General features: G+C 30.2%; 1 long non-coding RNA gene across 1 annotated transcript in view; it reads right to left on the reverse strand.

Annotated features, from left to right (window-relative positions):
* LOC134855626 (uncharacterized) overlaps positions 1-23,748 on the reverse strand; it is a 39,490-nt gene that overhangs the window by 5,833 nt on the left and 9,909 nt on the right. The window contains exons 2-3 of the long non-coding RNA XR_010164519.1: positions 6,649-6,797; positions 6,162-6,286 (exon numbers count right to left, since the gene is read on the reverse strand). This is a non-coding gene — a long non-coding RNA (uncharacterized LOC134855626). The remainder of the gene's footprint in view (positions 1-6,161; positions 6,287-6,648; positions 6,798-23,748) is intronic.

Raw genomic sequence — 23,748 nt, forward strand, 5'->3', positions numbered from 1 at the left:
ATAACTCTTGCTTCTAATCGATTTTATTTTGACGTTTCATAGACATTGTCATGCTGAAAACCTGAAAAATTTTGAAATTTTTTTTCATTGGAAACGCTTTTCAAGATTGTTTACAAACAAAACCGATAAAAATTCAGTCAGTTCAAGACTCCACTGGTCTTACGACGTTTTATTGCAATTTGACATGTATAACATTTGTTACAATCAGGACATGCAAATCTTTCGTTTCTTTTCTTTGGCGAAATCTCAAAAAGTAATGAAGAACTGGGATAATTTAGGAAATGGGATATTTAGATATCCCCAAGTTTTTTTGTGAGAGATATTCACTATTTTTGAAATGTTTTAAAAGTTCTATGAATTTCAAAAAAAAAACAGTTACGCAAATATAATGACTAATTCTTTTCCCTGTGAAAGAAAGCCATACTTTTTCTTGTAGCCAACCAATCAGAATTGCGCTAAACATGTCATTGAAGTTTTAACCGTTTCGCTATCAGCTAACCAGAACTGAGCCTTACCTATAATGGGATTTTCATCTATTTTATGTGAGCCACTTATAATCTAGCTGGATTTTGAGTTGAAACTTTATTCAATTCGAAACCAATCAATCAGAATATAGCGTTCTTTGTTTGGAAATGCCCAATTGAGTAATTGAGAATGCATTTGAAAAAAAAATCATAATTTATTGTTTGTAATTTGGAGCAAATTTGTTAGGTAACTTTGTCATCAAATACTGTAAAATGAACTGATATTTGGATTTAATTAACAGTCAGTTTCAATTAGATTGTATGCTTTGCAAGATTTGGTAATAATAGTCAAAGTTCTAGGTTTTAGGATACACTGCAGAAAGAAAACAATTTTGAACAATTAATAATATAAAATCAAAACACTAAAAACCCATTGCAGAACAGAAAAGTTATTAGATATTAGTTCAAATTGAACATTGAGTCTACCAAATTAGATAACTAAACTCAAGTGGTTTTTTATCATAGGATTTCTCTATTAGCTGGAGATTTTCAATGAAAAACTAATTTTTGTTTCTTACTAGTTGAAGCTTGGCACTAAGTCAAAAATTTTAGTGTTCAAAACCGAAACGAATTTAGATTCTTCAAAAATGTTTATTTCTTGTAAACCTTTATTGAATTGAATAACTCTTGCTTCTAATCGTTTTTATTTTGAGTTTTTATTGACATTGTCATGCTAAACTCTGAAAAATTTTGATTTTTTTTTCTGCTGGAAACGCTTTTTAAGATTGTTTACAACCAAAACCGATAAAAGTTTTCCAAAAAAAGAAAAACTTGCTTCTGACTGATCAAAATTTCATTTATAGTGAGATTGCCAATATAAAAAACTTGACTGTAATTGGTTGAAAACAACATGAATGAAATTTTCAAAATAGGTTAGGTATAATTCTATTCGAGTGTTATCAAAACTTTTAAGTACAGCTCAATACTGACTGGTTTTTTTCTTCCAGTTTCGTCAAATACGTTGGAATCCATTCTAATTTTTCTTGACGTTCAAAGCAGTTAGTCATCGTAATTTCAATTGTATTTTTTTTTAAGTTTTCGGGCCATGTCAATGTTAATGTAATTCTCTCCAACACTACTCATTCTCATTGCCGAAGTTATCAAATGCACTCTGAACATCTTCAAACAAAGCATATTGAGAAAAAACTTATGAAAGTATTCAGGAGAATATCGGTTTTTGTCAAACATCAAAAATTTGCAAGATGTCATCGAAATCAAAAAATGGACAAAACTTACGAAAAAAGATTTTAATCAGTACTCTTTTGAAAAATTGATTTTGGTGTTTTTGTTTTCAAAAAATGTAACTGTTAGAAAAACCAGCGCACGCAACATTAGCCTTTAAATTGTCGTGAAATTCTCAACGGAAACTTTGATCACAGAAACAACTGTAGACGAAGCAGACTTATGAGAACGCTTGTATGTTTTTCTTCTATAAACAATTGATACATTTTTCCCCCAAGTTTGTCTGTTTAGTATTGAACTTCACATGGAAAGAATTTTTCTGGAAGATATATGACGAAGCATAGATCAGGTTTCTGCTTTCAAGGCATACATTTCTAAAAGTTCAAGAAAAAAAAACAAGTTCTTTTAAAGCTTTAGGAATTAGTGTGTTTTCTAAGCAGATAATTGGATGCTTAAGCTCTAAAGTTTTTTCTTTTTCTAATTGTTTTCATTGTTTTCAGATTTATATGAGGAAAATGATATATAGAAGATAAAAACTAATGCCAATAATTGAAACTGATAGAAAAAAAATTGTTTCCATCATTTGATGAATTAAATTAAATAGTAAAGAGATTGAAAGAATCAAAGAGATTTTTGTATGACATGAATCTGCCTTCGAATTTGAAATGATGGGCTAGTTATTGAAATTTTTTCAGTGTTTAGTATTTTTTTGTGTGTCGATTTCCACATGTAAGAAATTTATCCTGGAGGATAACAGATGAACCAGAAACCAGAAAACTGCGTTCAGGACCTTTTTATACAAAAAAATAAAAAACATTCGAAAATGGAAATAGAAAAAATAATGCAAATAATGGAAGTTTAAAATGGAAGTCTAGAAAAAATGGAAGTTTTGCTAGACTCCGGCAATCATATCAAAAACGATAGAAATGAAATTTTTTCGTGAATTGATACATTTCTTCGACTAAATAACTTTTAGAGAAGATTTTTACGACAAAAGATTTCTTTTGAAAAATAATAATCGAATTTGAAGAAAAAAATCTTTTTTCAATGCATACACTATCTGTACTTTCAAGAAAAAAAACGCTTTAGATTTTTTTATCGCAGAATGAATTATGATTAAAACATTTCACCATGATTAAAATTAAAATATATTGGTTAATTGTTATATTTTTTGAAAATAGGGTTTTTTTTATATTTGAATTTCTTAGAGTTGAAATTTAAAAACGGCTTTCAAGACTTACTTTCATGTTTTTAAATAAAAGTAAAAAAAAGTGAGAATCTATTAGATTTATTGGACTTAAATGAAAATTATAGTAATTTCAGCTGAATCAAATTTTTAGGTTTTCAAGTTGAACCAATGATATCGTATTTGATTTCAATGAATTCAATTAAAGACAAATTTTTGTTGCGTTTGGATTCAATTTTGATTCATTTCGAAATTGCGGCTGAACTATCAAGTTTTTATTGCTTGATTAAAATAGCCTAAGATGTATAAAATGTTTGAAGGATAAACTTTATACATCATTTTTCATGAATTTTTTCAACAGAAATTCTTTTAAAAGACTGAGCAAGTTTTAAGAATTGTGTTTCTTTGCGCACTTCTGCCTAAATTTAAGTGAAGAAACTCTCAAAAAAATGTTGTAGAAATCATTTAGCAGGGTTTTGAGATAACTATCAATAGTTTAGGCTAAATTTATATTAACAATTACCTAGATGTATTCAAATTTAAATCACTTGAACTAAGCTCCAATTCTGTCTCTCTCTCTCTCTCTCTCTCTCTCTCTCTCTCTCTTTCTCTTGAAAATTTTTTCGATTAAACTCAAGGATAAAGTAAATTTTAGACTGTTTTGCTGCTAGTCGCCAAAATTCAATTTTTGCTTAAAAAATTTAAAATAGCTAATGAATGAAAAAAAATGTCTTCTGAATGTAGGCTTCCCTGAATTGTATGTGAAATTTTGCCAGCAAATTGTTCGTTCACTTGATACAATTTTTACCCTGAATTCCTTAGTTCTGACTAAGTTTCAATTGGATGTTGGTTCAACTAGAAAATTTTAAATACAAACTACAGCAGGAATATACCTAAAATTTCTCCAAGGTTTTTTGATAATTTGTGTTTTAAAAGCAAAAGAGAGAAAATGGACTAAGTTGAAAGGCTTTGGGATTAAGTTTCACCCGTATTCTAATACACTTTTCTTAAACCCAATTTTTAGGTTTTACAGCAGAGTAAATCATATCAATGATCTCAAATTTAGCATAATTTTTGCTTAGAAAATCCGAGAAGTGGTAATTTTTTTGTATTAAGTTTAGGTATATCAATGACAAAAAGACGAGAAAGAGTGAATTATGCAATTTCTCAAAAACTATCAATAAATACTTCTAAAATTCATCATTTGAATTGAAATTTTTCTCTATGTCTAACATTAGCTGGACAAAAGAACTGTTTAAACCATATAAGAAAAGTATAATTTGAAAAAAACTTGCTTAGAGACTGAATCTGAAATGACAAAATTTCAATTCAGCTTCTCAGAATATGTTTTGTTTGCGATGTTTCAGCATAATTTCAGCTAATACGAGCTCTGCTTCGGATTTTCAAAACACCATTTATCACACTTCCTAGCCCAAATTAGAACAAATTGAAATCCAAACGTAAAAAAGAAAAAAAAACATTTTATTCAAAAACTTGTTGATTGTTTAATTATGATTTCAAATATAATGCAAAATGGGTTTGAAATTACTCTCTACGCGTAATTCAACATTGATCTTTTAGAACTACATGGGCAACACTAAAATAATCAAAACAGGTGATTTCAATTTGATCATTTGAGATTTTTGAAGAAAAAAGCGTACCATCTGAAACTCACCATAAGAAACTCATCCCTCAAAGTTTATACTGTCACCTTGAGTGATCGATTTTCTATTCTAATTTTCAGAATCTTTGTTCTATAGAGTCTCATATGTTGATGTATTGGCAGAAAACGTACCATCTGAAACTCCGAAACCTGTATCGATCTTAAAACAATGGGAGATCTATTCCCTATGTTTAAACTTAGGGTGTGGTCCCAGAAATCCATAGCCTATCCTAATACATGGCGGTTCAATAGCATCCACCCTCCTACTGATGATTCATTGTTGTCATTTTTTTGATAGATTCGGATTATCGAATAAGTTGGAACCGAAAGAGTTGAGATACTTGATAATGTCGAAGAAAGAACTCTGACAGCTTCTACGATAAACTGCGGCGCCAAGTACTGCAAAAAAAAACTTTTTTATGTGTCAATGTTTTTTCTTGTCTTCTTTTTTTTCGGAGCGGCAGCTATCGACTGACAATAACGCGAATTCTCCCCTATAAGGTAAAAGTGTTGATTCAAGGAACAAGAACCAACTCCTAGCATTAAACCATTCAGGAAAACAGCCAGGTAAAACAATTCAAAATACTACAATCTGCCGATTTCAGAGAAGAAAAACTGTTCCTGAAAAGGTTAGGTGCCCCCAGATATAATCGCTTTTAACTGATGGGAACAAAATTGAAGCTGGTTGTCTGCATAGAAAAGAAATTTTCCATAAAAGTTATGTAATACACTAATTTCTGGGGTAAAAAATTAAACAATTGAACTTAAGTGACCATAGATTATCAAGTAACATAATTGTTTTTGTTATGAGCTCGAAATAAAAAAGAATTTGAAAAAAATTGAATGCGGTTGTTTCATAAGCTTCCGTTATAAAACCATTTCGCCTCGTTAACGGAAGCGAAATAAAACCATTTCGTCTCGTTTTTTCTTGTTTCATATTTTCGCACATAGCAAACACAAAACGCTGTTTTACTCAGCTAATTCATAAGAAGTTTTCATCCAGAATTGTTTTCATCCAGAATTGTTAAAATCAAGCACACTTTATCCTTAAAATTCATTTAACTATAATGTGAGATAAACTTGATGGAAAATGAGGTTAATTGTGAGCTGGTAGCTAACTCTCCACAAAGACAGCAAAAAATAAAACCTGTTTGGTTCCTCACAGAGCTGCACCAAAACATCTCAGCAGAAACATTAGCAAAACCAAAGGCAGATTTAGGATGGGGGGGTGGGCGGACGCTTTCTTTCTCAGGGATTCGTCCACCTGCCAACCCAAAGAGCCCCTCCTTTGTACTATTTTGGCATAAACATTTCTGGCTGACGGACCCTTAAACTTTTCTAAAGGCGCCTATTAATTTTGAGTGAGCCAAAAAAAAGCAATTTTGTGATCAAAATTTTCAAAAAAAAAAATGCCTAAAAACGCCAATTTTTCAAATTTTTGACTTGTTTTTTCAAAATTTTTCCTGCGTCGAAAAGAAGTGGGAGAGCTAGAAAATCAATTTGGTCGACCTAAAAAAAAGCCGACAAAAGTTTTTTTGAAAAAATTCCACCCGCCCTCGAGAAAATCCTCGATCCGCCCCTGGGCAAATTACAATCAATTACTTACCCTGATTTGTCTCAAGCTTTTCCCCTCACTTGCAAAATCGGTTAACTTGTTAATGTAATCTTTGGGGGAAATTCCTTGATTCTGGCCATAAAATGCATAGGTTCTCATTTGGTATGAGCAGCAACCTATAAACAAAATTGATTTTCGTTAAAAGTTTTCTGCAATATGCACCGATCGGATCCATGTTTCAACAAAGTTTATATTAATATTTCAACTAAGTCGAAGAACCAAAATTTACATAATGTCAAGTAAATAGGTTTATCTTATTCAACAAAGACTCAAAATGAGCGAATATCCTCTTCTAGTTTGAGCCCTTGTAAGGAAGGAGTAACCTGAAGGAAACATTAATTTAAGAAATACTTGAAGAAAAAAATCTATTTGGCTCTTTTGTACTACCAATTTTCTAAACAATCGCGACTTCATCTTGCTATAAATTAAATGGCGAAAAAAGTTTTTTTTTGGAAAAAGAAAGGTTTAAAATCGTTACCTGAAAAATCGTACTCATTGAAGAAGGAAAACCAATTAATGCTTGTGTAAATTGAGCGACTGAATTGTTCAATTTCGAGTGTGTCATTCCAGCGATGCTCACGTGAACGAATTTTGGCAGTCCAGTATCGACTCATGCAGAAGTATGGACTAAATTACAAAATTAATTTGAAATGATCCAATAGATATGATGAAAGTTGGTCATTGAAAACTTAGTTTGTACATAATTCTTGAATGGTGTCATATCGATTTCATTTTTACAATCCACTAGCATAAAAAGTTAAATTAGAAAAAAAATTGATGATGAGAACTCTATGCAAGAAGGGTATCAAGAGCGATAAAAATCATTTTAAATTCTTCTGAACTTTCTTTTGACAAACAAACAAAAGATCCTACGCTCAAATATGAATATTTATTTCAGAAAACTTAAATTTTTGACATGGCCTGAAACGAATTGTTAGTAGTTGGATTATGTTACGGAAAAAATGTTAAGAACTAATTGAATTTTCTGAGATATTTTTGCGTCATCAGAGAATTGAGAAAAGGAGGTCTGAGTTGTGTTATTCAACCAGTGCATTTGATTTTACGGACTATACACAGACTTTGATAAAAAATGAAATATTGTTGATTCCTACATTGCCTGATGAAACATATCAATAATGCTTTTTGTGGTTTTTCATTAAGCGACGAAGCGATTTCAAAAAATGAGTTTTCAAACCCTGCTGCATCCAAGTTTAAGAGAAAAATATCCATAATAACGGATAATTATGGTGATTTTTAGAAATTTATGATCTATCATGATTATCAAAAATAAGCGCTTGAAGGTTTTTATAATTGAATATAATCGTGATGTTTTCCAATCAAAAATACTTTGTTATAATCAATCATAACTGATCATAGTTAGAACAAAATCTGTTAAATTAAATTAATTATAATTGGATATCATCGATTAGAATCGTATATTTTGGCAATTTTTTGTCACACAAAAAGTGTAATTTAACCAAGAGGCCTATTGAAGCTTTGTACCACTTGCGAGACATTACGAAAATGAAAAATAAAGAAAAAAAATCGAAAAAATTTGAAAAAAAAAACTAATTCATCCAAATTAATCGCAAAACTTGATAAAAAATAACTAGTGGTCCAGCTTAAGCAAGAGGTAACTGTTTGATGCTTTGAATTTTTTTCTTTTGATTCGAAAAAAAATGGGTAATTTCAAAATTTCTACTAAAACCATTGAGAAGACGGAATTTTTTTAAGAAATAGGCACTTTCCCTGAGATACCATATTTTTCATACAAAATAAGAGGACTCACCGTTTCTGAAGGAAAAGGTATCGCAAGGGTCATTTCTATTCCAAAATGTGCACTGGATTGGCGCACAGTTCTGTGTCTGTATGTTCCTGGATTTCAAAGACAAGCCGGTTAACATGTCTTTAAGCGATAAAAAAAATGAAAGAACAGATGAAGAAAAATTCGAGTTTGTCGATTGAATACTTAACCGAAAAATTAGCTGTGTAGTTTTCGATGAAAGTCAATTAGTTTCTAATGAGGGTACAATAACCAAGTATTAACTTTTTCTAGGGCTATAGCTTTTGCTCTTAAAATTGCTTTGAGAAAAAAATCTTATGCGAAAGAGATTAACAGAAGCTTTTGTTTTGATTGAACACGCGAACAAAATATCAGAGGGTATTCTTAAAAATAAACGGTTTTGAAAAACGTTAAAAAAACGAAGTATAATTTTTTCGAGGGCGACACATTTTGTTTCTAAAAACATGGCCGTAGTTGATCATTCAAGGCAGCTTCCAATAACCCATTAATTCGATTGAAAACTATCTTTTAGACTCGGGACGGTCAATTTCAAGAAAGAACAAAAAAAACTCAAAAAACGCTCGAAAAAACGAAAGTTTGACTTTTTCTAGGGTCATAACTTTTTCGATAATAAAAAACAGTTGAAATTAGCCGCATATGCAAAAAAATGCCGACAATTTTTTCCATCAAATGAACCCAAACTTTCGTACCTGGGATTTAATTCATAAGAAAACGAGAAAAAAATCCAAAAATTTGGGTTGAATCTTCCCCAAAGATTTTCGAAAGCTAAAAAGAGTAAAATTTGGGTTGAATCTTCCCCAAAGATTTTCGAAGGCTAAAAAGCAGTAAAAAGAGATTAGAAGACTATGCAGGCGCTCAGATGAGCTGGAGTTTTTCTTTGATAAATTTTTGTGCAAATCGAAAGAGTTCTCTACCGAACTAAAAAAAATTGCAAACAAACTTTTTGAAAATCGAAAGCGTGTCAAAAAATTTGGAAAGACCAAATCCCAAACTTTTTCATAATACCTAATTTCATCTAATATATTTTTTTTGGCTTCCGGAACTACGCAGTATAGATTGTTGATTCAGCCGACTTATCTAAGCCAAAATCGTTTAATTGAAAAAAAAACATTTGAAAAAATTATTCGAAATCAGACTTAGTAAAGACAAAGTACAGAACTTTCAGTCCTAGTTAGAAAAATTTAAAGTCAAAATAAAATCCATGTTTTAGAAAAACAGACTGATAAATTTTAGTAAAAATTGCTATTTAAAACGTAATATGAGCCGATGGAAACTTGGCTGAAAACCACGAATCCGAAAAAAAAATTCAAAAAATTTTCAAGAAAATTCTAGAAAAAAATAATTAAAGCTCTAAACGTGCGCCACTTATTTGTTATCTAGAGAGGGTAATTCCATTTGATTTTTTTGAAACTGAGCATGTCTGCAGCAGGGCAGCAAATGATTCAATTGTTTCTATTAAACTACTTCTTGAATGGAGTCCAAATTTCGATTTGACAATGCTTGCTAACGGCGAGCGTAACTATATCTGGGTTATAACTGTATTGGGTTAGTTTTTTTTTCTGTCAATAACAAAATCTTAAAAGACCAGACTCCATTTACAAGATGATTTTTTTTAACACAAATTTTACCCCGAAACAAAACTTTCATTGAGACCCTTTCATAATAGCTAAAAGGTTCCCGCGTTAAGTGAAAAATGATTTTTCAGAATAAAGCAAGAATCGAAGCAAATTGCGAATATTTTGTTTGTTCAAAAACTTAAAATGTGCATCATTAAACAACATAAAACATAAGCAGTTCAGATGCTAGAGCGAAGACAATTTGGGCAAACAAAAGGGTTTTTTAAAATAAATAGTATTAGTTTATCATGGATTTTTTGTGCACAACTAATGAATCAGAAAATAGATAAAAGTAGACAATTATAACAGATCACAATCGATTATAAATATACCGAAAAATGGATCGAACATTAAGCGATTAAAGTTATTTTTTTATTTTGTTTTATAATTGATTATAAATTGGCTTCAAAGATAGAATTTATAATTGATTATTAATTGATTAAAATCTTTTTTTTCTCAATTTTAGTAAGACTAAGATCATAACATAACTACTAAAACTATAATAAAACTCAAATCATTAGTAAGACTAAAACATAATATAGGTAGTAAAATCATAATAATATCCATTGTTGAAGCTTGAAACTGAATGCGGGGATGAAATATATTGCCTCTCTGAGCTCAACTTCTCGAGGAATTGTAGTTATCTGCAATCAATACTTAACTTAACAACCGTACTTAAATTGGGCGAGTCTTCAGTGGTTTGAGACTACTATTTTGGCTGGTCTTGGTTTTATTTATGCGTTCTCTAAAAAGTTTATCTATGACGCGGGAAGCGTAATTTCATTGCGGCGTGGCATTTTATCTTGCTCTACGATAACTTCAAACTAAATGAGGAACGCTAGCTGAGTAGTTGTTTTCATTATTCTCAAGTTATGTTCTATACAAGGGCGGATCTAGGATTTTTTCGAGGCGGGGGGCGGATTTGCAAAAAAAAATCGAAAACTTTAGGACCTTTTTTTTTAGGTCTACTGAGTTGATTTTTCGAGCTCTCCCTAAGCACAGTTTAGTCTCTGTTTTAGCCAAACTTTCTGCGCCGCAGGTATTATTTTCAAAAAAAATATATATAAGCACTTTTTTGGAAAATTTTGACCAAAAAAACTGCGTTTTTCGGCGCGCGCTCCCCCCTCAAAATTAGTGTATTTTGGCGCCAAATGCGCCTTTAGAAAAATTTTAGGGTCGGTCGGCCAAAAATGGATTTTTAAAAAGTACTAAAAAGCGTCACCTCCCCCCCTAATTCCGCCCCTGGTTCTATATATTCTATATATGTCCAATTATTCTCATTTTCTACTGCTAATTGGCTGAAGGGAATCAAAGCAAACAAAATTCAAAAATATAGCTTTTTCAAAGTTTTTTTTGCCTAAAACTGTTTGAGACCAGTTATTGAGCAATTGGATTTTTCTAATTTACATGCTCTTCACAAAAAAAACTATAATCCCTTTTGTTTGCCCATTTTGTCTTTGACCTTGCCATTGAATTGCTTAATATTTACGGTTTTTGCAGTCTTTGGTTTATATGAAAATTCAGATCAATTCAATTTATCACTTTTATTTTTTCATTTCTCCTTTGAAGTTGTTTATTAATGCAAGTTTTTAAGTTTTTAGCCACCAAAAATTAGCATATTGCATTAGGTTCATGGTTAATTTGGAAGATTTATTTTTTCTGCTAATTTGGTTGTAAAACGTTTTTTTTTTCAGATGAGCCTAAGTGTGACAAGAAATCTCGCTTTTAGAGATTTTTTTTTGACAGTTAAAAATAAGCACAGGATTTGATTGAAGTAAATTTTTGGTATGACCGAATCTTGCCAAGTTAAGGTTGGTCGATTATAATTGATTTGAGGAGTTTTTTTGCATTAACTATTATTAATTATGAATTTTCAAGCATCTAATTTTGGTAACTGTAATCAATTGTAATTGTCACAAAAAAAACCTAATAATCTGTTATGATCGATTATTTACGCGTAAACTTGGATGCGGAAAGCAAATGACTTAAATCGCAGTTTAAGTCATTAGGTCGTTAAGAGTTGGTTATGAGCTCTTAGATTAAAAATTTTTGAAAAAGCTTCTAAGGATCACTTTTGTTCAGATGTAAACAAAAATTTGATCAAACATTTAAAAAAAACTGAGTATAAACTGAAACGTTAAAGGTCTCAAAACTTTTCTATTTATTTTTTGGTAAAAAAATAGCTACTCGGGATTTGGTTAGTGATAATTTTAGTCAAATCAATTGCACTGTATACGCTTAATTCGTTTGAAATGATTTCACCCCCTTTGCTTTTTTCAGGTGGCATACAAAGACTCAAGTTATTAAACCTTTTGAATTGATCAAAATTCTGTCAAAGTCGGAGATGCTTTCATTTCTGATCAAACTTTTGCAAAATTTGTAATGAAAGTACCAAAATCATTTCAGAAAAAAAAAACAAGTGTTAACCTGAAACTGCGGCATGCAGCTCCCAGTAGCGTTTTGGAATCGGGCAGCACAAACTCTAACGATTCTGAATTTGAAGCATTGACCATAAAGAAAGCTTAAAAAATGAATGATCTCAGCCAATACATTTTTGTTTGTTCTAACAATTTTTTCTCATTAATCAAAATTATTTTCTGTTGCTAATATTTGTGTTGCTAAATATTTAGATAACATGTCATTTAAATCTTCTGTTACTATTGTAAAAATTTCAAGTTAAACATGAGTCTATCTTCCTCAATTACCATCAGAAATTTTTGCAGCGATTTCTCCTCAGCAAACTGAGGTATAATTTGAGCGTAAAAATGATCTTTAATGGGAAGCAAACACTATACTAGCGCCAAAAATTTTACTAAGATTACTTACAGTAGGTTTCCAGCAACAAGAACAAAAGTGATTGTCTGAAATGCATTTTACTATAATTGTTGAGAAAATAAAACTTTTGCCAGAACAAAATTGCTAGATCAAAATAACAAACATAATTCAGAAACATAACAATGCCAAACAAACAAATCGTGAAAATTTATTCGGCCATAGCTTTACTTGCAGAATTGCAGCAATTTCAGGTTTTAACTAAAATCTAAGGCTTACTCAGACGGCGAGCTACCCGCATTAAGTTTCAAGCGTTAATAATCGATTATATTATGATTTAGTATTAGTCTTACTAAAATTGAGAAACAATCGATTTTAATCAATTAATAATGGATTCTAATCTCTTTTTTAAAGTCAAACTAAAATTAATTATAATCCATTAAAATCGATTATAATCGATTATTTATTCGTCTATTTTTCGATACAATTATAATCGATTAAAATTGATTATAATCCATTATGTTTATTCAAATTTCTAGTTCTTTAGTTTTGCACAAAAATCCATTATAATCGATTATAAATGATTATAATCATTTTTGTTTGTCCATTTTGTCCTCGAAGTTGCATCTAAACTGCTTATATTTTATGCTTTTTGTAGACGTTTCTATGAAAATAAAGAAAATTTTTTAAAAAGGTTTCCAATTAGTTCAGATTTATAAGTTTTTTTTTTCATTTCTTCCCCATTAGATGTGTTTTGTGATGCATATTTGAAGCTTTTTTTATACACCAAATCATCAACAAATTAATCTAGTTCATGTTTGATTCGGACGATTTATTTTTCATTTAACTCGGGAACCTTTCCACTCATATCAAGGGATCTCTATGAAACCTTGTGTTCAGATAACCAAAGTGTTCAAATGATCTCTCTTTTAGAGATTTTTTTTATTGACACAAACATAATAACCCATAAGATATAATTCGAATGTAGTTTTGAATTGACAAATATTCGGCAAAATTAGAGATTATAACCAATTAGAATCAATTATAATTGATTTTAAGGGTTTTTTGTAAGAACTATAGTCAATTTTCATCTATTATAAGAGATTATAATCTCTTGGAAAATATCACGATTATAATCAATTGTAAATACTTTAAACACCGAATTTTGGTAATTATAATAAATTAGAATTGTCAAAAAATCAGCATAATAATCTGTTATAATTGATTACTTACGCGTAAACTTGGATGCAGATACTTCAGCATTGTATTTGAAATCTTTTTTCAAAACTAAAAAGTAAAAAGTATGTAAGTAAATATAACAAGTGATTCTATAACAAAGTTAAGCAAAAACATCATATTCCTGTGTTCTTTGTTACGATTTTTTTTCACCATTTGAATCATAGTCTTCAAAGTTGTTTTTAAAAGGGTGAGATGAGCATTTCAATACTCGATTGTACAATGTGAATCGTCCTAATCTCAAAAAAAAGATATTTTCAACCAAAGTCGTATGTGGGATTATCTATTTTGAAAAGAAGAGCCCATGAAAACTTATCAAAAAATTCACAAGAAGAAACAGCGAGAAAGACGATTTAAGACGACTATACTCATGAAAATACAAAGCTATTCCTTTCTGGAAATGCTTTTTGAATCTCAATGAATTATGAAATCAATAGAATTTTTGAAAAAAAAATATCATACAATCAGAAAAGTAAAAAAGATCTTCTCTTGATTTTTTTTTTAAAAATTGGAAACGGGTCCAGGAAGAGTCTCGATTCATTATAAGTTATATCTAAACTTGGGCGTTTACAAACCATTAGTCAAAAATCTAAACGGTGAAACAAATAAATAAAATTTTCAAAAAGTTTAATCATCAAAATTTTTCATGTCGAAGAAAAAGCGCTGCTTTAATGTTTATTAACATTTTTGTAGTGTGGTGTTGCGTTTGGTATCGATAATGTGCAAAACAAAAAAAAAACTCTTTTTTTTCAAAATTTTTCATCAAGTTTCAACGTCAATAATTTAATTAGAAAAGAATTGAAAATGATTTGTAGTTTTTTTCCCAAAAAATAAAATGATAATTGTGCATGAACTACTAAAACTCTTTTAAAAGTAGAAAAACGAAACGCTCAGTTTTGAATCACGTCATGCGAGAACAAATAGTTTTGTACCAGTTAATTTTCTTTTTTGTTATTTTTAATGAACTTGTAGTATTGTATTCACAAATCCAAAAGATGATGAAACTAGCTTGCAGTACCATTTGAATAAGCTATTAATTTTTGGATTTTTTTAAGATTACAAAAAGCTACGAATAAATACCAATTTATTTCATGAGAAAGAGGTTTTTACTCAGTCCAACAACTCAGTTTAAAGATAAAATTTTTACAATATTAAAAATTTCTTTTTTTGCATTAAACCGAAAAAAAAACTTTTTTTATACAGTTTTTTGAGATCATTACTTTCTTGGAATGTTTTTGTGCTGATTGAGAAGTTCTTCGATAAAAACTCTCGTTATATATTTTTTTATTTTTAGCGTAAGTTTTGATTAAATAAAAAAACCATAATGGCCCAATTTTAGAAAAACATATTTTTTCGAATTTCGCATACTTATTTGCATCAGATAATTCTGGTAAAAACCTAATCTTTTTTGTTCTCTTCCTTTTTCTTTACCAAGTTGAGAAAAACGCGATTTAACTTTCCAAAAGGTTTTGATTTTTCTGCTTAACATAAATTAGCACTACTGTAGCTCCAAATGACAAAGAGTGACTTGAGAAGTCCGTACATTTTCCGAAAATATATACTGACTACATTTTTTAAATTATTTTCTTATAATCTGATATCTTTAAAACACTCATTAGTTGGATGAAACTGTAGGAACTTGGATGTAACTGTTCGAAAAAAAAACATTAGTTATAGAAATAAATGACAATCTTTAAAGCAATTTGTTGCGGCTTGCACAAAATTTGTTTCTTCCAATTAATTGATGAAGTTTTACTATCATTGATATGTTTACAAAAAGTAAAACACAAAAAAGTCATGGTAGATCTGCATTCATTGTTGAATTTTTGAAATGCTCAAACTATGCTTCGAAAAACAGGATGTTTTAGATGAATTTCTTCATATCAAATGCAGAAGCTGAAAGTGTGATCTACCTTTGCAAATAGATGAAAGTTTTGTGTAAGATAATGCTTTTTTCAGGTGGTTGGTAGATGTGGAACTTTAAGAAACGTGTTACTCCCCTTTTTACTCCCCTTTTCCAAAATATATTGTTGTTTATTCAAAATCGACCTTCAGTTCTTGAGATTGCTTTCTTTCATGGACACTTACATGCAATATAGTTAGAAATAAAAGCAAGGGCGAAGAACAAAAACATTATTGAATAATTGGTGAGTCATTTAGATGCATATTTTTGTTTTAAAAAGGGTGAGATGAGCATTTCAATACTCGGTTGTACAATGTGAATCGTCCTAATCTCAAAAAAAAGATATTTTCAACCAAAGTCGTATGTGGGATTATCTATTTTGAAAAGAAGAGCCCATGAAAACTTATCAAAAAATTCACAAGAAGAAACAGCGAGAAAGACGATTTAAGACGACTATACTCATGAAAATACAAAGCTATTCCTTTCTGGAAATGCTTTTTGAATCTCAGTGAATTATGAAATCAATAGAATTTTTGAAAAAAAATATCATACAATCAGAAAAGTAAAAAAGATCTTCTCTTGATTTTTTTTTTAAAAATTGGAAACGGGTCCAGGAAGAGTCTCGATTCATTATAAGTTATATCTGAACTTGGGCGTTTACAAACCATTAGTCAAAAATCTAAACGGTGAAACAAATAAATAAAATTTTCAAAAAGTTTAATCATCAAAATTTTTCATGTCGAAGAAAAAGCGCTGCTTTAATGTTTATTAACATTTTTGTAGTGTGGTGTTGCGTTTGGTATCGATAATGTGCAAAACAAAAAAAACTCTTTTTTTTCAAAATTTTTCATCAAGTTTCAACGTCAATAATTTAATTAGAAAAGAATTGAAAATGATTTGTAGTTTTTTTTCCCAAAAAATAAAATGATAATTGTGCATGAACTACTAAAACTCTTTTAAAAGTAGAAAAACGAAACGCTCAGTTTTGAATCACGTCATGCGAGAACAAATAGTTTTGTACCAGTTAATTTTCTTTTTTATTATTTTTAATGAACTTGTAGTATTGTATTCACAAATCCAAAAGATGATGAAACTAGTTTGCAGTACCATTTGAATAAGCTGTTAATTTTTGGATTTTTTTAAGATTACAAAAAGCTACGAATAAATACCAAATTTATTTCATAAGAAAGGTGTTTTTGCTCAGTCCAACAACTCAATTTAAAGATAAAATTTTTACAATATTAAAAATTTCTTTTTTTGCATTAAACCGAAAAAAAAACTTTTTTTTATACAGTTTTTGGAGATCATTACTTTCTTGGAATGTTTTTGTGCTGATTGAGAAGTTCTTCGATAAAAATTCTCGTTAAATAATTTTTTATTTTTAGCGTAAGTTTTGATTAAATAAAAAAACCATAATGGCCCAATTTTAGAAAAACATATTTTTTCGAATTTCGCATACTTATTTGCATCAGATAATTCTGGTAAAAACCTAAGCTTTTTTGTTCTCTTCCTTTTTCTTTACCAAGTTGAGAAAAACGCGATTTAACTTTCCAAAAGTTTTTGATTTTTCTGCTTAACATAAATTAGCACTACTGTAGCTCCAAATGACAAAGAGTGACTTGAGAAGTCCGTACATTTTCCGAAAATATATACTGACTACATTTTTAAAATTATTTTCTTATAATCTGATATCTTTAAAACACTCATTAGCTGGATGAAACTGTAGGAACTTGGATGTAACTGTTCGAAAAAAAACATTAGAAATAGAAATAAATGACAATCTTTAAAGCAATTTGTTGCGGCTTGCACAAAATTTGTTTCTTCCAATTAATTGATGAAGTTTTACTATCATTGATATGTTTACAAAAAGTAAAACACAAAAAAGTCATGGTAGATCTGCATTCATTGTTGAATTTTTGAAATGCTCAAACTATGCTTCGAAATACAGGATGTTTTAGATGAATTTCTTCATATCAAATGCAGAAGCTGAAAGTGTGATCTACCTTTGCAAATAGATTAAAGTTTTGCGTAACATAATGCTTTTTTCAGGTGGTTGGTAGATGTGGAACTTTAAGAAACGTGTTACTCCCCTTTTTACTCCCCTTTTCCAAAAATATATTGTTGTTTATTCAAAATCGACCTTCAGTTCTTGAGATTGCTTTCTTTCATGGACACTTACATGCAATATAGTTACAAATAAAAGCAAGGGCGAAGAACAAAAACATTATTGAATAATTGGTGAGTCATTTAGATGCATATTTTTGTTGATTTTAAAGACAAAATGGACAGAAATCTTAATGGTTCTCTAACTTTGAAAATTTTCATTGATCTCAAAGCTAAATAGCTTCTCAAATTCTGATTCTTAAAGTTAGTTACATCAGAAAGTACAAGAAAAAGTTACCCAGAGAAGATGGCCTTTGATAAATTTGAACTTTCTTTCTTTCCATTTCTAGACTGTTTATCTCATATCGTTATCGAAAAAACCTATACCTTTGTAAGTTTCCAGAAAATTAGGTACCAATTTCATCTTTTTCATAAAAGCTGACTCAACTGTGCAAATTTTTAACCAACATAACAGGATGATTACAAAATAATTCAAAGTTCCCAAACCAAAGCTGAGTTTCATCAGTTATTCTACAAGTGGAAGCCAATGGTTTTAATTATTCCTTACTAATTTGTTGTTCCGACTTTCGCAGCGAAATTGACAAAACACTTGTGCTCGACATGGTTTTTTGTTCGGACATTAATTAATAATTTTGTTTTTCATTAACTTTATTTTTTAGCCATTTTTGCTCTTCTTTGTGTCTTGTTCAGAAAAAAATGCGTTCAGTAAACCTTAATTTTCGAGCAAAAAATGCTTATAGCTAAAAGTGTGGAAATTGACTTTTATTCCAAAAAAGGACTTTGAACCGTTTTGGACTTTTTACCGTTAAAAAATTTCAGAATAAACAACTAAATTATTTCATGAGAAAGAGGCTGTTACTCAGCCCAATAGCGTTTCATAGACATAAAAGTTTTACAACTTTAATAATTATTTTTGGCCATAAACCGAATATTCATTTTCTTATACAGTTTTTCGGATTTCGTTATTTTTCTTGGACTGTTGTTGGGCTGAGTGAGAATTTCTTCTGATATAAGTCTCCTGTCAAATAAGATTTTAATTTTAGCTTATTCTTGGTTAACTATAAAAAACAAAAAGGCCTATTTTTGGGATAACACTTTTATATTTCTCATTTTATTTTGCATCATGATAGTTCCGGTAAAAATTTAAGCTTTTTTTTCTCTTTTTTTCTGTACTAAATCGAGAGTAACGCGATTTAAACTTCCTATGTTGTTCGCTTTTTCCGGTTAATATGAATTAGCACTGCTGTAGCTCCAAATGACAAAGAGTGACTTGAGAAATCTTTACTTTTATTCAAAGTTAGATAGTGACAACAATTTTTGTATTAGTTTCTTAATAAAAAGATATCATGAAAATACTCATAAGCCGGAAAAAACTACAGGAACTTGGATGTAACTGTTCAAAAAAATTAACGAAAATTATAGAAATAAATGCAAAATTTTAATAAAATACAATTTGTGGCAGTTTACTTAAATTGTTTCTTTTCCGTTTATTTGACGAAATTTTATTATCATTGATTTGCTTACAAAAAGTAAACCACGAACAAAAATTCATGGAAGCTCTGCATTCAATGTTGAATGTTCATTGGGAATGCGCAAACGATGCTTAAGAATGCAGGATGTTTCAGATCAATTTCCTCATAAAAATTGCAGAAGCTGAAAGATTGATTTAACTATGCAAATAGATGCTTTGCTTATGATAAGGCTTTTTTCAGGTGGTTGATAGATGTGGAACTTTGCAAATTTTGATTTTTTTACTCCCATTTTTCAACGAAAATGGTTTTTATTATAAGTTCTTGAGATTGAATGAAATTGTTTCACAGACACTTACAAGCATTATAATTACAAAAAAAGCAATGGCGAAGATCAGATAAAATCAAAATTATTTGGTGAGTAATTAAGATACATATTTTTGCTTATTTTAAGAGCAAACAAGACGGCAGTCTTAATGGTTTTTAAATTTTCAAACTTTGGATTCGGGTTCTGATTTTCAAAGTTAGTTAAGTCAAAAAGTACAAGAAAAGTTACACAGAAAAGACGGCAGTTGATACATTTTCAGGCAATTGAACTATCTTTTTTTCCATCTTTGGACTGTTTATCCGTTATCATTATCAAACAAAAACTTATAAATCTAGACGTTTCCAGGAAATAATTACCAAATGTCATCTTTTGCCTAAAAGTTGACCTATTTGTGCAAAATTTCAACCAATATATCCAGAATATTACGAACTATTTCAAAGTTCCCAAACCAAAGCTTAGTTTCATCATTCTTTCTACAAGCGTAAGCCTATGGTTTTAGTTTTTCCTATGTGGTTTATTGTTCCGGCGTTCACAGCGAAAGTGACAAAATATTTGTGCTCGGGGTAGTTTTTTTTAACTATCCAGGTTTTTTCTTCTTTACGTCTTAATCAGAAAAAACAAACGTTCAGTTACACTTTTTTTGCACAACGACAGCTTAACTACAAAAGATGGGATAAATCCGGTAAACTTATTTTTCTAAGCAAAATTGGTTAAAACTGAAAGTTGGGAAGTTGAAATTTATTCCAAAAAAAAGATCATTTTGGTTTGTTTTTTACTTAACAAAAAACTCCGAAAGACTCTTACTCAGCCCAACAAGGATCCATGAAGGTAAAATTTAACGTTTTTTTAACCTATTTTTCTCATAAACCGAATACTCATTTTCTTATACAGTTTTTCGGAGATCATTAATTTCTTGGAATGTTGTTAGGCTGAGTGAGAAGTTCTTCTGATATATGTTGTTTGTCAAATAAAATTATAAATTTAGCGTAATTTCTAGTTAATTAAGTAGTCAAAATGGCCCATTTTTGTGAAAAAACTTTAGTTTCGAATTTCGCAAATTATTTTGCATCTTGAGATTTCCGGTGAAAATCAAAGCTTTTTTTTCTTCTTTTTTCTGTACCAATTCGAGAGAAACGCGGTTTAACTTTCCACTGTTGTCCGTTTTTTTTCTGATTATTTTGAATCAGTACTGCTGTAGCTCAAAATCGCACAGAGAAACTTGAGAAGGCTGTACATTTTCCAGAATTAGATGCTGACCACAATTTTTGAATTAAATTCTGTATACTGTGATACCTTGAAAATACAGATAAGCCGGATCAAACTGCAGAATTTGGATGTAATTGTTCAAAAATTAACATAAATTATACAAAAAATTGACAATTCTTGTTTGAAACAAATTGATCCAGTTTGATCAAATTGTATTTCATTCAAATAATTGATGAAATTTCATTAGTATTGATATGTTTGCAACAAGAAAAACACGAAGAAAAGAACCATGAAAGCTGTGCAATCATTGTTGAATAATCGGATTGCTCAAACTCGCTAAGAATACAGGATGTTTCAGATGAACTTCCTCATAACAAATGCAGGAGCTGAAAGTGTGATCTAACTTTGCAAATATATGAAAATTTTGCTTAAGATTATGTTTTTTTCAGGCGGTTGGGAGATGTGGAACTTTAAGAAACCTTAAGTTTCTACTCCCAGTTTCAAACAAAAAATGCTTTTTATTCAAAGTTGATATTCAGTTCTTGAGATTGAAATAAATTGTTTCACGAACACTTACAAGCAAAATAATTACAAAAATTAGCAATGGCGTAGAACAAATACAAAATAAAATATTTGGTGAGTAATTAAGATGCAAATTTTTGTTGAGTTTAAAGGCAAAAAGGAAGGTAGTCTTAATAGTTCTCAATTTTGCGAACTTTCGATTGGCTCTTAAAGTTAAAAAAGGTTCTCAAATTTTTTTTCTCATTTTTAGCTACGTCAGAAAGTAGAAGAAAAAATTACTCAGAGAAGATGGCATATGAGAAATTTTCAGACAAAAGGTATCAGTAAAGCAATTGACTTTTCTTTTTTCACCTCAGGACGGTTTATCTGTTATTATTATCAAAAAAATAGCTATACGTCTATAGGTTTCCAGAAACTAAGTACCAATTGTCATCTTTTTCCTAAAATTTGACCTAATTGTGCAAAATTTCAAACCTTGTATCCGGAATCTTACGAAGTATTTCGAAGTTCCCAGACCAAAGCTGAGTTTCATCAGTTATTGCACAAAGAGAAAGCCAATGATTTTAGTTATTCCTTAGTAGTTCATTGTTCCGTCTTTCGCAACGAACTTGACGAAACATTTGTGCTCGGGATGTTTTTTCTTCAGACAAATTTCGGTTTTTTAACTAACATTTTTGAAGGAAATTTTTATTATCATTGAAAAGGTGTTATTGTTTTTTTTTCATAGAGTTATGGGGGTTTAAAGATTGCCATTTTTGCCAATTTGGGTCAATTAACGCGCTAATAACACGTACGCGGAGACTTCATCCGTTCTAAAAATTGTTCCAAATTAGTTGAAGGAAGCTTATCTCCCATAAAAGATTTGTTAGTAGGAGCGAATTTTATCACTTGGTACTTTTTATGGCGTGTGTGTGAAAGGGGGGTATGATTTTCACAAAAGCCTCAAGTTTTGGAAATATTTATTTTTTTTTCGTTTCGTTTAATGATATTAAAATTGTTCATGTTATTACTGCTCCAAAGACATTCAAAAGCAGTCGGAACATTCACAGTATCGCCTTGATACGAGCAGTATTGTTTTAACTAGTTAGTGGTGATCAGTCTTTTGAGATAAAGATATGATAGTGTGTAGTCTGGGTGGAAAGCAACCATCATGATTGAATGGCTGAACCACAGACCTTTCTAGTTGCTATTTTTGAGAAAGTGTGATATTTCAATCAGAATTTCAGACAGCCTAAACGTTTCTATATGATGTCAACTTCTGCAGTATTCGTTCCTTCTATCAGGATAAATATTTCATCTCTTGTCTGAAAACTTGGGTTTGCCAATGTACTGTTTTCTGTTCGCATGATTTTTCTTTTTTTTTTTTAAAAAAACACGTTCTATTAATCTGCCATATTGCTATATTGGAACCAGATCTAACCAGTTTTTTTTTTGTTTTCTTCGCAATTTAGCACTGGAAAACATTTATAACTAATCAATCATGATACAATACTAAATCTTACGATAAATTGTAAAGCTGAAACTATTGATAGTTTCAACCGGAGAGTAACTTAAAACAGACGCCAATCAGTTGCTTCCTTCTCACCTCTAACGTCGCAAGAGTACCAATATACTCTAAATCTACTCAGACTAGGAAATATAAAATCAAGATTAGGAAATGTATTAGACTAAGAAGTTGCACGAATCTATCCGGCCAAAAATAAGATAGCGTGACGAACAGACGGTGAAGCCTATTCGAAATTACTCTACGAGAAGGCTATCCCGGACAACCTCATAACGAATACGATATAGTATTGAGCTCTTTGGCTCTTTGGCTCTCATAACTTATCTATTCGAAATTAATACTTATAATTTGGTTTAAAATGTCCATAAAACATTTTGTTATGAAAAGAAACAATTGGACAACATGCAATCAGACAACATTAAGATAATCAAAACGGACCTGTCTCATTTGAGCAGATGTGATCTACCTTCTCTTTAAATTGAACTATTTTAGCTAAAAGTACAGAGTTGCAGGCAAGTTTTTTTTTTAATAAACTGGTAAAAAAGGCGCGTTTTTTTTTGGCTCCCGCTCCCCCTCAAAATTAAAAAACGCTGACTTAGAAATTAAGGACTTCTCAGCGAAAAATGGGTTCCTTAAAAATGTACAAAAATTGTTACTTTGGGTCTTCAGGAAAAAAGCGTCCAACACCCCCCTCCCCGCTGCCACATCCCTCATCCTCTAAATGGTCATAACTTGAAAAATGCATGAACTTTTCACATCAATTATTCAGCCATTAAATTATCAGAACTCGACTGATGTTCAAAGCTGAATCATAAAATCCTATCAATTAACGTCCAACAAACTTTGTCCCAGTCAAGTTCCTTTCTTGTTTTTCATTTATTGCTATGGCTACAAAATTTTATTGAACTCATCGCTTAAAAACCCGACAATCAAATAATTTAGGTTCTCTAATGTATTAGCTCATAGTTTTTATAGTTTACAAAAGCAAAAAAATATAAGTTGGCTAGCTTGGTTAGCTTTTGCTAATTTTTATCGAAATTCCAGCATGTACAAATAAGTGCCAACAATTGTCATAATGGAAGCATAAAAGTTAG

The sequence above is a fragment of the Symsagittifera roscoffensis genome, chromosome 10 (assembly GCF_963678635.1).
Source record: "Symsagittifera roscoffensis chromosome 10, txSymRosc1.1, whole genome shotgun sequence".
Lineage (NCBI taxonomy): Eukaryota > Metazoa > Xenacoelomorpha > Acoela > Convolutidae > Symsagittifera > Symsagittifera roscoffensis.